Source organism: Ictidomys tridecemlineatus, chromosome 1, assembly GCF_052094955.1.
Source record: "Ictidomys tridecemlineatus isolate mIctTri1 chromosome 1, mIctTri1.hap1, whole genome shotgun sequence".
Taxonomy (NCBI): domain Eukaryota; kingdom Metazoa; phylum Chordata; class Mammalia; order Rodentia; family Sciuridae; genus Ictidomys; species Ictidomys tridecemlineatus.
The window spans coordinates 182,425,857-182,440,559 of NC_135477.1; the positions used below are offsets into that span (position 1 = coordinate 182,425,857).

At 52.9% G+C, this 14,703-nt stretch overlaps 1 protein-coding gene across 2 annotated transcripts in view; it reads right to left on the bottom strand.

Moving 5' to 3' along the window:
• Bod1 (biorientation of chromosomes in cell division 1) overlaps positions 1 to 14,703 on the bottom strand; it is a 67,760-nt gene that overhangs the window by 44,622 nt on the left and 8,435 nt on the right. The window contains exon 4 of one of the 2 annotated variants that reach the window (XM_078052550.1): positions 13,279 to 14,054. The exons of the other annotated variant lie outside the window; for it this stretch is intronic. The gene's annotated coding sequence lies outside the window, so the exon portion shown is untranslated. Of the gene's footprint in view, positions 1 to 13,278; positions 14,055 to 14,703 lie in introns of those variants that run through there. 2 annotated transcript variants of the gene reach the window in all.

Consider the following 14,703-nt stretch of genomic DNA (forward strand, 5'->3'; position numbering starts at 1 on the left):
GTCCTATATTTTACTGGTCCTGTTGGGAGCAGTTCCTGTTGGCCCAGGAGCGGGGGCGGCTGATGGGAAAGGAGAGGGCAGGACTGGGAGTGAACGTGGGCAGCGATGGTCTTCTGCAGACTACAAATGGCCCCTGCTTCCCTGCAGGGAAGCCACAGGGTCCTTGCTCTAGGAAGTTCTGCTGGTCTCAGAGCCTTAGATGCTGACGGCTGGCCGGCCCCCACAGAGCCCCTTTCGCTGGCCTGGGATGAGGGCAGCTGCCTGCGCCCACCTGTGTGGTCCCAGACGCCTTCGGTTTGCATGCTCCCGAGTTCCCCAGGTTGGGGTCCTCCTTCCCAAGCCCCCAGCCACTATAGAGTCCCCGGGGGCTTATACTTTACTGCCCCTGCAGCCCCGACCTCCTGTTCACACTGAGCCTCATCTCAGTCCTGCCTCCCAGGGACTCTTTCCTTCTGTCCATGTCAACTGAATGATGTCCTTTCAAAGACCAGCAGCGCACAGCTGTCTGGCTTTGCAGATGTTTCCTGAAGGTCTGCAGTGGCCAGGGGTGTCTTCCCCAAGGTGAATCATTCTGCCCCAAGTCCTGGCCCAGCAGGAAGGGACCTCCTGCCACGAGGAGTCTCTCCCTGTGCCACTTCCTCCCCAAACTCCCTCGACTTCCTTTTTCCTTCTGGTCCCTGTCTCTCTTAGGGACCATCCCGCCCCCTCCAAAAGGCAAACAATGAAGAAAACAAATAAATAAACCCCAGAAACAAACCCTCTTCCTTCCCCAGCCGGTATGCAACTAACTGCTGCTAAATTCCATATTGCTGCTCCTTTCTTCATTAGAGCCATTCAGCATGTTCCGCGTGCAGCTCTCTCGTGTGAGGTATCTCCATGAGGCTCCTGTGCTCTTTCTAGATGAGTGATTTGCACTTGTAGACAAGCCAGTGCCAGCTGTGACTGATATTTAAAAAATATTTCTTCTGTAGATGCGAATCTCCAGGGTCTTAGTGAGGGATGTGACCGCAAGGCAGCCTTGCAGGGGTTTGGTGCAAATATCTTGGCCAGAGAACCGAGGTCGCTGGACAAAGCCCAAGAGTTGGAGGGGTCAGAGGTTCCCCAGTCTTGGAGGAAGGCAGCTTGTGTCTCAGCAGATGTTCCTGAAGCCCTGGGTTTGGGCCACATCTGAGGGATGAGCAGGATGCGGGGAGGATGCAGGGAAGAAGGAGCAAAAATGATATTGATACTAAACTCTGCAGCTCCTCTAAAGATAGTCCTGAGCCAGGGAAGCACTTGAAGGAGCAGGAGGATGGTCCACACACCTCAGCTCCCAGTGTCCTTAGGAAGGCGGACGCAGCCAGCTTGTGTCTTGTGGAATGGACATCTTCCTGCCATGCTGCCTGAGGTCCTTTCTATCCTTGCAAACTAAAACCAATGGCGCTTTCCCTGGCCCTCTCCAGATCCTACACAATTCCTATCCAAACGCCAGGTGGCTCCATTGGAGAAGCTGACAAGCTGATCCTCAATCACAGGACATTCAGGGGATCTCAATAGCCAAGACAATCCTGAAAAAAAACGAGCTGGAGGAATCCTATTTCTGGTTTAAAAACTCACCTGCAAACTTAGAGCCATCAAGACAAGGTGATGACCTCATAAAGACGGTGGAGCAGATCCAAGCCTCCAGAATAAACCCTGATGCTTTACAGGGTTTGACGGGCTGAGACAATTAAAAGTGGGAGAATGCTAGGACAGCTGGGTAGCCGCGTGCTGGAGCCTCCCTCACACCTTACATTAAGACCTTCAGAATGTGCAGACCTGGATGAAAGAATGAACACCATAAAGCCCTTAGAAGATGACACAAGCAAAGTCTCTGTGACTTTGGATCAGGCAATGGGTACTTCAGATATACCATCAACAGTACGATCAACAAATAAAAAGTAAATGAGCTGAACATCATTAAGATAAAAATATTGGGCATCAAAGGAAGACTATCAGGAAGTGTAAGGACAGTCCACAGAATGGGAGAAAAATCTTACAGAGCATGAATACATATATTTTATTTATATGTAAATATACACACAAAATCATGTGTGCCTGTGTGCATTTTTCTCCCCAGTACTGGGGATTGAACCAAGGTGATTTATCATTGTTACCACTGAGCCACAGACCTAACCCTTTTTATTTTTTTATTTTGAGACATGGTCTCCCTAAGTTGCTTAGGGCCTCACTAAGTTGCTGAAACTAATCTCAAACTCCCAATCCTCCTGCCTCAGCCTCGCAAGCTGCTGGGCCAATCATGTATCTTATGAGAGACTAATATCTAGAATATAGAGTAGCACCCCTTGAGGTCACTGCCCCAAATGGCCCAAACAGACATCACCAATTTTGAATGACATGGCCCAGAATCTTGAAATAATAAATTCTTTTAAAAAAATTTTTTTTAAATAAATTGAGCAGATAGAAGCAATGACTAAGGAATTCATACCCTGAGAAATGGGCTAAGAAGATTCAGCCCTAATGGAGTTTTTTTTTTTTTTTTTTTTTGAGAGAGAGAGATTTTAAATATTTATTTTTTAGTTTTCAGTGGACATAACATCTTTATTTTTTATTTTGTGTGGTGCTGAGGATCAAACCATGCCAGGCGAGCGCGTTACCACTTGAGCCACATCCCCAACCCTTGAAATAATAAATTCTATGGTGGTAAAGTTCTCATGGTTTTGCTCTGAGAAGATTGTTTAAAAAAAACAAAAAACAACAACAAAACAAAGCCAAAGAGTTACAAAACCAGAGCCATTAATCTGTCCCAGGAACATGGCTCCTCTGTATTCTCCCCTCAAAGAGTGGCCAGCGATGAGCAGTGTGCCCACACTCCCCAGGGAGGTGTTCAAGGACACCTTTCAGCACATGCCCAGCAGCTCCTGGTTGGGTGACAGGGCTCTTAGAACATGTGACCAGGTCCCAGCCCTGGCACAAAGCCACCAAGAATTTTTCCACTCTGTGATGGAGGAAAAGCTCTTCTAGGTGGGGCTTGTAAGTAGGAGGCAATTTGGAAAAACAAGATCCAGCCATGGAATACAGAGGCTGTTTGACTGTGGAGGGGCGGGCCACCTAGTAAATGCTGCACTGCCCACGTCTGTCTGGACCCCAGGAAACAAACTTCCCAGGCACCTCGGCGACCGTCCCTGACAGTGCAGCTCACTTACTGGGGACTGTCTGAAGTCTGCTTGTGGAGAGCCCGTGGCCACCTTCCTCTGTGCTGCAGCCTGGCTCTGCCCATACGCCAGCACACAGGCAGGGAGACATGGCCCTCTGAGTCCTTTGTCCCTGAGCTGAGGTCCCCTGCGTTTATTCCTTCCAATATGTTTTGATCAGGGTCACCCTGGTCCTACCTGACAGCCATTTGGGGGGAAGGCGTGGGATTCAGGTGGGTACAGGGCAGGCCCCTCTGCAGGGTGTGGCCCAGGGCAGGGGTCCTTTAGTTAGGGCCTCCTGGGCTGCCACCCACTATGCGTGAGGCGTGGGCAGCTTCTGTCCTCTCTCCCATGTGCCTCACTGTCCACACTGAGGGAGGAGAGGAGTCAATCCAGGTGAAGGGCCTGGGACAGCGCCCGGCAGGTGGCAGCTCTGAGTTTTGACTCAGCCCTCTGGAGAGCTTGGCCATCAAGACCGAGGAGGGGCCGGTGGGGTCACGCTGGGCTTCTCAGGGACGACCACAGTCTCTTCCAGGAGGTTCCAGGCCTGGCCTCTGCTCACGTCTGTGCTCTCTCTCTGGGTAGGCCCTGGCTCCCACTTCCTGTCTCACCTCTTCCTCCTCCTGGGGCAGGTGACCTCCCTCGCCTCCCTCTCCCCGTCTGTTCCAGTTAGTCTTTTGTTTTCTGGGTGCACAGGTTCTTAGGGTCCCCTGTACTCACTCATCTCCAGAAATATTCCTTTAAAAGTAATGTCCCCTCAGGAGCCAGGCAGGTCATCTCCATCCTTGTCCCCTCAAGACCCCAGTTGGGTCATCCATCCTTGTCCCCTCAGGACCCCAACAGTCATCTCCATCCTTGTCAGGAGCTCTACCCCCCTCATATTCCTAGAGCCTGGCCAAACAGGAGTGCCAGGCCTGGAGTCCATGGAGCAAGGAAAGCTTCAGCAGGGGAGGGACAGGGCGAGGGAGGTGACCCTGCCACGGATATGACGTCACTGTTCACAGTGGGTAGGCCCCTGTCCATTCATTGCCCGTGAGGGGCTCCTAAAAGCCATCCTACAGGCAGCCCTGTGGCCCCGTGGGCCTCACCTTCCTGGTCCCTCCAACCACCCTTGACGGGTCTGTGGAGGGCCTCGTCCTGCGCCCGCCTCTCCACCTCCCCATATTCCCTAGGGACCCTGCCCGGGGAGCACCCCTTCTCTAGACAGGGTGAGTCCGGTGGGACGTGACCTCCCCCAGGCAGCTGGGCCCCAGGGAGCACCCCTTCACAGGCCTATGTCCTCTGCCATGCCCTTTTGCTGACCACCTCCAGGCTCCAGTGGGCCCAGAGCTTGCTCTGCTCCTCAGGGAGGCTAGGCCAAGGCACAGAGATGGTCTCCAGGCCAAAAGGGCCCATCGTACACACAAACCATGATGTTCCCCAGCACAGCCTTCCCGAGGAAGGGCACAGTGACGCAGCACAACACTCCTTTATGGCAACCCCAGCCAGTAGTGCCCAGGGGGCGCGGGGCTTGGCATGAAAACAGTTGACGTCTTAGCTCAGGGCCGACCCCTGACCTAGGAATGGTTTCTGCTCTTGCCACAGCTTGCGCAAATGGCTGCATCTTGTGGGCACGCTCACAGGCTCCGACTGGGTGGGTGTGGGAGCCCTGAGCAGCACAAGAGTTGGGCAGGTGCCCCAGGAGGACCTGGGCCTTGAAGGCTCAGCAGTGCAGGCTGGGTGGATGTGCAGGGAGGAAAGCAAAGCCAACAGGTGGCCTGCTCCAGGGCTTGTGTCCTGCCATGCCCGATGTCCTGGAAGTGGCCTTGCTGCTTCCTCTGTGGCTCTGTAAGTCAGCTGGCCCTGCCCCACGTGGCTGTCATGGTTGAGTCACAGCTCCAGCTGGGTCAGGTCTTTGCAGCCACCACCCCGGGCAACTCCAGTGCTGTGACAATGGGACGGCACACTCTGCCACAGCTTGGTCAATGGTAGACCACATACGGACTGTGGTCCCATGAGGACACAGTGCCCAGCGAAGCCATCGTGTCTGCGTGCCCAAGAGCACTCGGTGATGTCCACACCACCAAAACTGCCGCACGCCTCTCTGAACACCTCCCAGAGGCCGGCTCTGGGCACAGGTGTCCTCGTGCGGCTCCCAGGGCCCTGATGGCAGGAGAGTCAGTCAGCACAGGAGCAGGGGATTCAATGGGGATGCAGGGAGCACGAGGTGGATGCAGCCATCATGGTCAGACTCGAAAACCAAGGAGGGGACACTAAACTAAGAATGTAGAACAGCAGCACACAGGCCAGCAACAGGGTCACCACACTTGGACACAACAGGGAGCTCAGCTTGTCTTCACCATCACCGCTGCCCGCACAGGAGCACACCATGTCACCTGCGAGGGCCACAACATCACCAAGTAACAGGAGTTTCCAGTTCCTTTGTCATCCTAGGACTGTCACATACGTGGCCCATTGCTGACTAAAATGTCACCATGTGGTGTGGCTGTAGCTACTGAGCACTAGGTTGGGTCACGTGTCCCTGGAGGTAGTGGGAGGGAGGCAGAGGACCAGTGCAGGGTAGAGTCAGAGCAGATGGGGAGGGACAAGGGTGGCAGGAAATTGCCAGTCCCTGCTGACGAGGAAGGAAGACAGCTAGGATGCCCTTGAGATGCCTGGGGGCAGCGCCTCAGCACCCAGCAGTGGTTCCTAGGTACCAGTTCTGGGAATCAGGGCTCCTTGGAGAAATGGGGGATTCCAGGCCTGGGGCAGGGAAAGTGGGAGATGAGCCTCATGTGCCTTCTTGTCCCCCTTATGAGGAGGGGCTTGGAGGGAGGTAGAGAAATAAAATGACACAAAGCCAAATGGACAGAGGCTTCCACTGGCAAAATCTGGGACAATTTGAGTCTCCAAAGAAAGAATGACACCAGATACTGGAATCAGCCATCACGGCAGGATCACAGAGGTACTCTCTGCCACCTTCTCCGTGATGCTCGACCCAATCAAGTGACACGGCTGGGTAGACTCACAAAGCCCTCCCCACCCCAACAGTTATGGCCAATCACAAAGGGCCAAGAGGAGCGCCTGCAGACACCCCTGAACCACAGTTGACACAAGGGCACACTGAGATCACCCACCGTCAGACACAATAAGAAGACACAGTGTCACTTGTCACTTGGGTACTGCTCCCAGCAAGGTGTGGTATCGCAAGCCCTTATTAGACAAGATCTGGCTTGTGGCCTTAAAAAGTTCCTGGAACCACTCCAGTTTAAAGGGGACAAGAGAGGTGTGGTGCGCAAACACACTTGAGGATCTTGAGCTGGACACGCTCTCCACAGAACATCTAATGGGGCAGCTGGACAAACGGAAGCGCAGTCTGGGGCGAGGTGGCAGGGTGCCCCAGGGCGCTGGCCAGGTGCTTTTACCCAGGGCATAAGGGGGTGTCCTTGTTGGCAGGAATCCTACGTGAAGCTCTTGGGGGTGATGAGGCGCTGGGTCAGCTACTCTCAAGTGGTCGATGAGTTATTTTTACTAATAAGTTTCACAGGGAAAACATTTTTAAAGTCATTAGGAATCTACCAAGTCGGGCATCTTAACTTGGGGGTGTGGTTCAAAGTCAGGTTTCGCAAAATGTGGTGGACGTATGCAGATGTTATTCAGCCTTAAAAAAAGGAGGAAACTGGCTCAGGCCACAACATGATGGCCCTTGAGGACATTTTATTTTTATTGTAAAATTAATTAATTAATGTATTTGTTCTATTAAGTTATACATAGACACATATGACAGTAGAGTGCCCTTCGGTTCATTGTATACAAATGAAGCACAATTTTCCATTTCTCTGGTTGTACACAGAGTAGGGTCCCACCATTCCTGCAATCAAACACGTACCCAGGGTAATGATGTTCATCCTTGAGGACACTTTGAGCAACATAAACCAGTAGCTAAAGGACAAACACTTATCTGCAGCACCAGAAGGGCCAAACTCACGATGGCAGAGCAGTGGGGGCAGGAGCTGGAGCTGGGGAGGGAGGGAAGGCAAGTCAGTGTGCGAGAGGAAAGTTCTGCAGGTGGACGGTGGTGCCGGGTGCAGCGCATGACTGCACTGAACCCCCCCAAATGGGGGCTCAGGGTTGGTTAGGATGATAAATCCTGTTACACGTGTTTTATCTTTTTTTAAACTGGAGGGAAAGCTAGGCTTTGGAGTGATCCCTGGCTGGGACTCTCAGCCTGGACACTTGTCACTAATGACCTCAGGCAAGTGCTTATTTGTCAGTGAGGACAACGGCTCTGTCCTCAGTGCGACCCCAGAATATTGGAAAGCACACGGGTACCTCTCCAAAGAGGTAGCCTTCTTCTCTGTCTGCATCCCAGGCTCCGTAACTCCACAGGTTGTCCCCACTCTCAGCTCCCAGGGACCTCCGCCCCTCAAAGCTGGGCAGTAGAACCGCTGTCTTCTCACCCTGGGAACGTCCTCCGGGTACAGTAGAGGAGAGCCATCCCTACAGGGGGGACTCAAATCTCACCTGCTATCTACTCTGGCTGTCCCTGGAAAGAAAGGCACCAGAATAGGAATGGTGATTGCTTCTGGGGTAGGTGTCTGAGGGATGGAGGGACTTCGGGGAAAACTTGTCCTGTAAGACCTGTTTGTTCCCTCTGGATATGCTCCCAATTATAAGTACTAGCCATGTAAATAAATCAGTTAATGGAATCATGAGCTGAATACTTGAGTTGTTAACGAGAGGCCCAAAGAGGCCCCCTCCTTCCCTCTTGTCCCCAGCCCCTCTGTCCCCGACGTTAGCCCCCTGCGCTCCGTCCAGACGGCTCCTGCCCTCGATTGTGCTCCTGCCCTCTCTGGCAAGCTCGACTAGCTTCTCCCTGCCCACCTGCTGGTCTGTTCCTGTGGCACCCTGACACCTGAAGCGCCACTGCCCTCTGCCTCAGGGAAGTCAGTGAGAGGTGCCCATGGCAAAGGGAGGGCCAGTCTGCCTTGGCCTCTGCCGCAGGCCCAGGGCAGAGCACCAAAGGCACCTCGCAAGTGCCCTGCAGGCATATGTGAAGTGGACACACCATTGAACACAAAAGAAATCCAAACCACCTTAAAACCAAAGTAAGCTCAACCATAGCACCAGCAAGCTCACAGAGACCGCGAGAAATTTTCAAAAATGACGCCATCGTGGGTGTGAGACTGCACGCTCCTCTCACAGACTGTTACCAAGGAAAACGTCATGCAATTGCCAGCGTTCACATGGGCTCTCTCAGCGCTATTCTTTAGAAACTGCATGTGAAACCTACAATCATTCAAAAAGAGTGTAATTTAAATAAAGCAGTCAGTGGGAACCTGATGGATCAGCTAAAGGTAATCACTAAGCTGAGGACCACTAATGGGCAAAGCAGTCCAGTGTCACCAGGTGGCTGCTGGTAGACGCTGCAAGGACACAAATGAACCAACATAAGCAAAAGGAGCTGTGTGGCAGAAACAGACGGCAAGATCAAGAGCATGTCCTTGTTGCTGCTGGTCGCCTTCAGCGACCTCTCTGAGAAGAAGGGAGCTCCCCAGTTCCTGAGCAGACACTGAAGGCACAGCATCCAGGTTCTTCAGACTTTGGGCCCCGAAGAGCAGAAGAAACCATAGAAACTGTTGTGACAACCTGGGAACCTCCGCCCTCACAGCTCTGTGGCAGAACTGCTGCCCTCTCACCCTGGGAACGTCTTCCAGGGACAGCAGAGGAGAGCTACTCCTGCCGCAGTGGGAATCGAATCTTACCTGCTTATCACTTCATGCACCAAAGGACACGGGTGCGACAAGCTGTCCAGCTAACAAGCGGCTCTGGGAAAAGCGAGCATGTGACTTGAGAAGAACGAGACTGAGGCCATAGAGATGCTCAATGGATCTAAAAACGGAGTCCTGAATAGGGTCCCTGGGTGGCTTCTGGCCCATGCTACGATTGGATCGTCAGGCAAAAGCCCTGATATGTTCTAGAAACTCAGTCTGATCAGAACAAAACGGAAAGCAACCCATAAGCCTTCCCAGAGTCTGTGCAAGGTCTCCTCAGGCGGGCTGAGGACTGGGAGCTGCATGCCTGTGGGGACAACAGGTGTCCTGTGTCTCACTTGGACCTGGCCCAAGGAGAAGATGGAGGAGACAGGGAGAGGGTGGAACCTGGCAGAGCCTAAAGCTAGAGGCCACAGAGAACAATGAACAGGTCGATTCCTCCCCAAAAGTGGAACCCTCTAAACAAGGGCCACCTGCAGAGTCTTGGCTAAGTGGCCTTTGGCTGGCTGTCCAGGGAGCCTCTGGAACGTCACAGGTGAGGAGGTTCAGTGTCCCACTCTTTCCTTCTGACACTCCTCTGTGGTGCAGGGAGCAGACAAGACACCTCCCGCATCGGGGCCGCGAAGGGGAAGCCACTGAGCCCTAAGGTGGCCTCGCTGAGCCAATTCAGAGGCGGCGGCTAGATGGGGTCTCTGGATTCCCCTCTACGCAGTAGAGGAGCGTGTTCATGGGGAACATTCGCTGTACTGGGGGCTGAAGGGCAAGGGGGACTCCTGGCACCCTCCATGCCTGGTTCTCCTCCTCTTCCAGGCACGAGTGGACTGTTCTTCACTGTTCTGCATCAGTCAGGTGAGGCCACATGCTCAGTTCTGGACAATGGGCTGAGGGAAAGTGTATCACTTGCCAGTCAAGTGTCCCCTTCCCTAGCTGTGCTCTTGGGGAAATGGTCTTGGGTTAAGACTGTAGCAAGCAGAAGGCTCCTGAGCTGCGCGAGGAAACCGACCTGGAGAGCTGCCCTGCGTAACAAGTGGAGACTCTGATGTTGGGTGCCAGGTGTTGAGATTTGGGTGCTTCTTTGATCTTTCACAGCAGGCTAACCCTCAAGCGTCATGGCTAATGCAGTCCCCGAGCCCAAGCAGTAGCCCAGGATTGGACCAACACGCTGTGAGCTGGCAGGTGAGCTGAGGGTGCCACGATGCTCAGTCTTCAGGCCAGGAGAGGCCCACAGACTCCTCCTGCTCTCCTAGACAACCACCTTGACACAGGAAAGCCACCTCCCAGAGCAACGGTGGGCTTCCCTGACCACAATCTATCACCCCCATCCACTGCTCTCCTTTATAAAACATCCAGTGGCACACAGACCATGCCTTCCTCTGGCTCTGGCCCAGACACTGCCACTTGGGAATCTGAGAGGTTCCCAAGACTGTGGGCTGCATCAGCTGCACCTTGACTGGCCTCCACCACCACTCCTCCACCACTTGACTCCTGGACAAGAGCTGTGCAAGTGGGCTGCTGTGCCTGGTTCCTAAAACGAGGTCTTAATGGGGTCATGAAAGGAAATGAGTTTACACCTAAGAAAATGTGTGCCACACCGTGGGCACCTCGCTACGTCTACATCTTTCTTTAAAAGGCTCGGGAGTGAGGAGGACTCTCATGAGTGCAGTGTTTCAGGGAGGATGGCCAAGGGATGGCTGGAGCCTGGAGTCTGCAGGACTGGTGATTACTGCCATGTGGCCTTGGAGCCCTGCCTGGCCCTGGTGACAAGATCATAAAAGCTGACCTCCTGGCTCCTGCTTGGATGAGCTGATGGTCACAGTGCACATAATGGTGCCAATGAGAGCTTGGCAGGGCCAGCTCTCCAGCCTGCCTTCCTTGCCTGTGGGGCATCCTCAGGGCAGCCTGGTCCCCTGCCAGGGCTCATCCACACGTCTTTCAGACCACATCTCAAGCACCAGCCTCAGAGTGCGTCAGGCCTGGTGTTGGCCAGGCCCCGGGCAGCTCCAACGCAACGAAGGCCTTCTATGGAGTTCCAGTGAGACCCGGAGCTGCTCGGGCAAATTATCTCAAAGACTGCTCATGGCATTTGAGAGCTTGCAAGGTTGAGTGATGAACAGGCACGACTAAGGAAAGTCCAACTGTAGTCCTGGTAAGGGACAGTGGGAGAACCAAAGCAAACAAGAAAACCAGTAGGCAGTCTTGGCTTCAGGGGGGACGCTGAGTGCATCTCCTAATTAACCCTCCTTACCAGTCACCACCACCAGCTTTCAGAAAACACGCCTAAAATGACCCTGACATCTAGCGTGCGTGAGAATGACCTGGAGCACCTGTTGGCCCCAGTCTCTGGGCCTGGCAGGTCTGGGAGGAGCACAAGTACTGTGGTGACACTGCTGCTGGCTGCTGATTGTCCCGGCTGTCAGCATTTCCTCAGCCCAGTGCCGTGACCAAGGACGCGCGGGAGCCTCTGCTCTGCCTCATGGGCAAGGAGCGGAATGAGAAATCCATCCTGTGGTCCCAAACATGAGGCTCCAGGCTGAGGGGCGGGCAGGTACGGGGAGCATGCATACCAGTGGCCTCCAGGAGCAGTGCAGATGAGGACAAGAACTCAGCTCCCCATGTGGCTGACTCTGCCTTCCCTGATGAGCTCCCACCCCACGGAGGTGCCTCGGCCCAGGGCCCGGATGCTACACTCTGTTGTCTTTTAAGCTTCCTCTGTGCTGCCCTGGGCTCCGCAGAAGCCAGTGTGTTTCCACCCACAGGGCAGAGAAGCCTAACTGGCTTGAGTTGGTGATGACCGCTCATTTCTTGTTTAGGAATGCGGACAGGAAGGGCATTTAAGGGGCAAAATAGCCTAGCCTGCCTCCATCATTCTACTTATCTCTGACCACATGACCGCTCAGGTTCTGCACCACTAACCCAACACCCGAAGCATGAGGGCCCACAGACCTGGCTGGTGACCAGCTTGCAGGAGGCAGAAGCTGTCTTTCTTGTCCCTTCCCTTTCTGGGGCTGTCTTGACCAGCCTTGACACTGCCAACTTGAGTATGTATGCCCAGGAAAATGGGCACCTTTTCTGCTTTTATTTGGCTCAGCTAAGAGCCCAGGACGCCTCGACTTCAGTCTTCCATCCCATCCCAACAGATGTGGCAGGTCGTCTGAAAACATTCTGCCACATTTTTTTTCCAAAGGGAATAAACAACCTAGGCGACTCCTGGTGCATATGACACAGTGATTAAACAACAAATAGGTAGCTGGCAACATCCTAAAATGTTCTGTGAAAATGAGGGCACTTCTCACCCCTTGGCCCAGCCTTCCTTGGTAAAGGAAAACGCAGAGCAAGAGACCTGAGACTGACCAAGAATACCCGAGACGTACAAAATGCCAGCTGAGCAGCAGAAGCGGGCGAACAGAAGCTTCTCTGCGCTCCCTGGCTTGCTGAGCTCAGCGTGGGACAGGCAGGATGCCAGAGGCCCATCTCAGAGCTGCTGTGCAGACATCTCCCTTGTGGGGAAGCCTCATGGACCCGCAAACTGACTATTCCACGTTTACCGATCAGGACAACAGAGGGGACCGAGGACCCCTTCTCTGGGCATCAGGGCTGTTGATTCAACTTTGGCTTTTGAATCCTGAGACTGAAAAGGCCAGTGACCTGATTGCGTGGGAAACAGACTGTACTTCAAACGTTACCATCTGCCCTGCTGTGGGACTGCTTGCTTAAAAAGGAAGTTGCAGTGAGACACCTGGCAGCACTCCTGGCAGGACAGTCCCGAGTTAGGAGCACTACAGTAAAGGTGAAAGTGGAATATTCATTTTAACATAGAACCAACTGAATTGGCTAAAACTTATCAGTGAGGGCTGGGGTGTGGCTCCGTAGTGTAGCGTGCCCTTGGCATGCTCAGGGGCTGGTCTGATTGCAGTGTGTACCCGCACAAGGTTAGCAACATGTAGCAACAGACTCAACCAAGAACCAAGGACTCTCTGAAGAAACCTTTGATTCCAGCTAAGATTTGCTACAGTGTGTCCCAGATCCTGAAGCATCAGGGTCACCTGGGAGGCTGCGAGAAGCACAGACTTGGGTTCCTGCCCAGAATTTCTGAAACATAACATGCATGTTCCCAAGATACCCAAGTGACACTTCTGCACACCTGAGCCCAAGAATCCCTGCCATAACGTAGTACCCTCAGCTAATGACCAGGGTCAACAATGGTCCAGGGAGGACACTACCTGCCCTGACCTGCTGGACGTGCCAACCTCACTGCCAGAGCTGCTCCAAGCTATAGCCACTGAGCCTTTGCTGCCTTAAAGCCTCCGTCATGCACAGAGGTGGCCCTCCACAGACTGGTGTCCATCACTCAGTTGAGGCTTCAGACCAGAGTATCAAATGATTTTATTAAAAAACTTAACGCCATTTACTGATAATTTACTTTTCTAAAAAACAAACACGAGAAAAGAACAAACGCATCCAAGGCTCACCAGGCCTTGGAGGACAGGAAGCAGCCCTGCACAGGAAACCTGCAATCATGTCTGATGTCTCGGCCTACTTGTTCACTCTAAGTTTCCACCTTCTGTCACCTCTGACACGGGGAGGAAACTGGCTTCAAGAGTCACAGACAAGAAGGTCACAACCAACTTTAAGGCTATCTGATGCTAAGGGCTTATACACACAGTCTGGAACTTTGAGAAAGGTATTGGACGAGTGCAGTCAGATGCCTACTCCCCACTAAGCTTTACTGTCCCTATTCTCTGAACTACCTCTGGGACAGGTTAGGGTCTTCCGTGATAGCCTCTAGTCATCCCAGAGCACAAACCCTAAAGTCCATGTGCAGTCTCCATGTTCAAGTATAAAGCTGTCTGAGAACCACCCCAGCGGTTGTAGTGTTCATACTCTGTAGTGTGTACTGGGTGCCACACCCCTGGACAAGCAGGCCAGTGGCAGCCCAAGGCAGGGGCACCCACAGGCAGAGTTCCCACTGCCAAGCTTGGCTCCTGTCCTGTCTGGACACTGCCCCACAGTCAGGGTAGAAATCTTGAGTTCAGAAGCCCCCAGCCGGATGAAGTCATGCTCTCTCGGAACAGGGATCCATTTCTTCACCATTAATTAAATGGAGTTTTCAAAAGGTGCCAGGAATATTCTAGAAGGAAAAGATAATATCAAAATTCTACCCTTTGATAAGAGAATATATTCACTTAATTTTGTGTTTCTAAAGGAATTTATAATTGAACTTGAAAGACTTAAAATGAATGCTTTACACTTGGTGAGGAACAGAGACAGTACCACCCGGGGGGGATGTCCTGCTGGCCCTTCACTCAGGCATCATTTGGTCACCGTGATCTAACGGCCCCAGTCAGTGCGCCCACTTACCTGACCTATTAAAAACAACAGACACCTTCAAGAATCTTGGCAAGAGAACACCGATGGCAGAATGAGAAGATATACCCTAAAAGTCCACAGCTCATATTTACTAATGTTTCTCCAAACCTGCAGAAACATCCATTTGCGCATCTCCAGTGGATTTTTGAAATGAAGTGTAACTCCAGACTTAATACGAGAGGGACAGGAGTTTATACACATAACTGTGGTGGAGGCACTGTGGACTCGGGAACTCGTGTCCAAGAGGCTCGTCTAAGCAACCTCAGCAGACCCTCGCCTGACTCTCCCTGCGCACACTAACCATCCCAGCCCATTTCTAAAGAAGTGTCTATTTGTAGCTTAAATGCTTAGCTCTGGTAGCACAGAAAATCACACACCTGCCGACACAGGAAGGTGCTACCAACCAGTCT